At 56.7% G+C, this 3,871-nt stretch overlaps 1 long non-coding RNA gene across 1 annotated transcript; it reads right to left on the bottom strand.

Annotated features, from left to right (window-relative positions):
• Positions 1–1,892: 1,892 nt before the first annotated feature.
• LOC141972866 (uncharacterized) lies at positions 1,893–3,605 on the bottom strand. The gene is made up of 3 exons (XR_012635440.1): positions 3,334–3,605; positions 3,018–3,153; positions 1,893–1,965 (listed from the first exon to the last, which is right to left on the bottom strand). It is a non-coding gene; the product is annotated as an uncharacterized LOC141972866 (long non-coding RNA).
• Between the last annotated feature and the right edge of the window lie 266 nt (positions 3,606–3,871).

The raw sequence follows: 3,871 nt of genomic DNA, 5'->3' as shown, positions 1-3,871 counted from the left end.
CATGCTCCGGGGAAAAGCACAAGGTGAGAAAGACTCTGAGCCTTCCTCCCAAAGCTCCCCCCCCTGGAGACGCCCCCCCGGAGGCAATGGGCAGGGGCAAAGAGAACATCCACTGCTGACACCAGCCTCTAGAACTAACCCGGCCTCACGCCTGCACATGGGTGTTTGTGTGATGGAACCCAACGAATACGGATATCCACACTCGGTGAGGCTGGGGTAAAATGTGCGGGGGGGGCGCAAGCTGTGTGGAGGAACCCCCTGGCACCCCGGCCGGAGTACACATACTGCTGTATCACTCTATTCCAGTCTAGAGTCTGTTTTCCACAAGTCAAAGCATCACCTTGAATCAAACTCTTCCCAAATTCTACACACTCCGAAACACACTCGGTTTTAATCACTGCTACACATAATATTGTGGAAACGATGTAGGTGGAACGCAGCAGTCACATCTTAGAAAGAATTTTACATCAGTAACAACTGGCAAAAACCAAGAGAACCTTGTTTTCTAGGAAAATATATGACTCACAGAGTAGCCAACACAAACTCTCTCCTCAGTTCTGTCCTACAACAATCACTCTCAAGTATCTTCAGAAAGGTAACAGCGGAAATTAGAATTCAGAAACTCGAGCAAAGGAGCAGAAACACTATTGAATTATTGCTCTCATAGCACTTCAGAACTGAACCTTCTCCAGAAATATTTTTTTTTCCTCTATTTGAGCGCTAGTCACTATAACAACTCACAACCTGACCATCTCACTTCAACCATCACTAACAGCCCTTGTTTCTCAGGAACCAGCGGCCTTTTCTCTTCAATCGTTTACGTGATTGAAGCCATCAAGATAAGCTTGATCGGTCTTCATTGCCATTTAATATTACAACTGCACCCGAGGAAAAATTTCTGTGCTTGAAAACCTGTTCATTTCTGCCTAAAAGTTGTCAGCGATTTAAAGAAAGGTATCACCTCTCCACTAAAAACCTTCCATCCCATCTGTAGGCAAACACAGCCAGCCTTGCAAAACCACAGCATGCAGCAGAAACAGATTTTTAAAAGAACTGGCTAATTAGCCATCTCAACTTGGGAAAAATAAAGGCCACAAACAGATAATATCAACTTGAGAAAAAAGCTCAGGAAGCAGCAACAAACAGTTTTCCTGATTCTACGATCACAGTAGTGCTGCGAGGATCGTAAGGTCTTAAAAGCCACAATGAACTTCTGCACATAAAAAGGGCATAACCAGAGGTTTAAAAAAAAAATCTCAAGAAATTTACTTGAAAACTTTTTTTTTCTTTTTTCTTTTTTGGCTTTCCCATCACAACTTTTAACAGAAGCATCTGATATTCAACCGCTCACCTTGAAAATCTCTTGTTCCAAGTTCTCCTTCCCAGACAACGTCTCCAGGAATCCGCAGTAGAACTCCATTTGTACTGTCTTGCCTTCAGTGAGGAGCACCCCGGTGTCCCTCAGGACATCTCCCCCTTCCCCAGGCAGTAAGACAGGAGGGACATGGTGCCCTGGATGCAGCCCTCCGCTTGCTGCCGGGACACCGAGGCGGCTGCGGCCACCTTGGAGTATTTGAGGGGCTCCAGCTCCTTGTTGCCTGAAAAAAAACACGAGAGGGTTGGAGACGTTCAGCCAGTGGCCCTTCCACAGGCGCTTCCCTAGGCGAAACAATCGTTGCCTCGCCCAGAAAGACGAAACTCCCAAATTTTTGGCTCTGCTCCACAGAGGGGGAGTCACTTCCGAGAAGTTCTCAGCCCCAGGGAAGGGACGCAATGACCGCGAAGCCAACTGGGGCTTAATCCGCCCTCTTACCGGGCAGGTAGGCCTTGCTGTCCGTCAGGCTGCGGCCCATGACGGGGTTTCTGGCCAGGCAAAAACCTGTGGATAGTCACGGCCTCCTCTGCAACCTGGATCTGTCTGGAGACAGCGTCGAAGCAGCCGAGGAGGGCGGGAATTCGGACACCCTGGAACAGAAGAGAAGGAAGGACCGAAGGGTGAGGACGGGAGAGGGAAGAGCTGGAGCTGGCCCTGAGCAGGGACGGTGCTTTGGATGGATCCTGCCCGCTCCCGCTTGGGGAAGAGACGCTGAGTCCTCCCCCTCTGAAGAAGTTCTTAGCCTGCTTCTTGTATAGTCCCAACCCAAGGCTGGCTTAAAACCCAGCCAAGCTAATCCTATGGAGGCAGTTTTAACAAAGGAGGGGGAATTGACTAAACACAGGGGGTTTGCTACATTAAGACAACTCAGGACATAGAAACTGCTCACTCTACCTAAGCTTTTCATTAGAACATCTTGAAGTCTTTCCCAGATTTGGGTGAGATTACATTGTGTGGAAGAAAGATGAAGATGACCACCCTGACACTGAAGCAAGGATTGGACCCAGAAGAGAGGAATTTCTGAGACAGGGGATGGTAGTGAACTTCAATCACAGAATCACAGGGTCATCTCATTTGGAAAAGCCCTTGCAGCTCCTCCAGCCCAACCATGAACCTCACCCTGACCGTTCCCAACGCCACCAGATCCCTCAGCGCTGGGTCAACCCGACTCTTCAACCCCTCCAGGGATCCCGGGGACTCCCCCCCTGCCCTGGGCAGCCCATTCCAACGCCCAACAGCCCCTTCTGCAAAGAAATCCTTCCTCAGAGCCAGCCTGACCCTGCCCTGGGCAGCTTGAGGCCATTCCCTCTGGGCCTGGCGCTGGGTCCTTGGCTCAAGAAGCTTAAACCCAGCACTCTGCTCCCTCCTGGCAGGGAGTTGCAGAGGGCCAGGAGGTCTCCCCTCAGCCTCCTCTTCTCCAGACTGAACCCCCCCAGTTCCCTCAGCCGATCCCCAGCAGACCTGTGCTCCAGACCCTGCACCAGCTCCGCTGCCCTTCTCTGGACACCCTCGAGTCATTCAAGGGCCTTTTTGGGGTGAGGGGCCCAAAACTGAACCCAGCAATCGAGGGGCGGCCTCACCAGGGCTCAGAGCCCTTCCCCGTCCCCGCTCCCTGCTGCACAGTTCATTTGCAGCCGCTCACCCAAACGCCCTCGCTCCACCACGGTCCCTGCACCCCCGCTCTGGACGCAGCGCCGGGCGGTACAAATCCTCTCGCCGTGCAAAGTCTGAATTGCTTAAGGCAGCGCTTCGTGGCGGTGAACCGCCACCTGGCGGACCTGCGGGAAGAGCAACGCTGTGACACGCCCGACAAGTAGCGCCTGGAAAAAAACACACCCCCGGCCCCCCTGAAAACCCCTCAACAAACCCCAACGCACCCCCCACCGCCTCACACCCCTCCCCAGGGCCCTGCCCCCATACCCCCCCCGCCCGCCCGAAGAATAACGACACGAACAGACCTTATTTCCTGCGGGGCCGGGCCAGCCAGCGCTCCACGCGCCTTCTCCTGCGCTCTCCAAAGGGTGTTTCCGCGCCGCACGGGCCGCGCCCGCAGGGCCCAGCACCGGCCCCTCCCGGCGCACGCAGCCTGCGCGGGTCAAGGAGGAAGAGCAAGGGTTGATTTCGGAGCGGGAGCGCGGCCGCACGGCCCTGCCCGGGGCTGGCGCCGGCCCCGGCTTCTCCTCAGAGCCGCGGCTTCCGGCGGGGTCCTGCCCTGCCCGGGGCGTCCCTCTGACCGCCGGCTGCCGCCCGCCCGCCCGCCCGCGGCACCGCCGCAGCGCGCCGGCGCGGGTCAGGCGCTGGGACGGGCACCTGTCGCGGGGTCCTTGCCGGAGCTCCCCCGGCCCCGCCCCGCCCCGGGACGCTCTTGCCGCCGGCGGCGGCGCGTGCAGGTACCGCGCGGCGCGGGAAGGGCCCGGCCGGGGCCGCCGGCGCCTGGGCCCGGGGAGGGGGGCGGGGGGGCTTCGGGCCCGGCCGCTCGTCCCGGCGGGGCGGGGG

This window comes from Athene noctua, chromosome 36 (genome assembly GCF_965140245.1).
Source record: "Athene noctua chromosome 36, bAthNoc1.hap1.1, whole genome shotgun sequence".
Lineage (NCBI taxonomy): Eukaryota > Metazoa > Chordata > Aves > Strigiformes > Strigidae > Athene > Athene noctua.
This window is presented reverse-complemented; position numbering and strand designations above follow the sequence as displayed.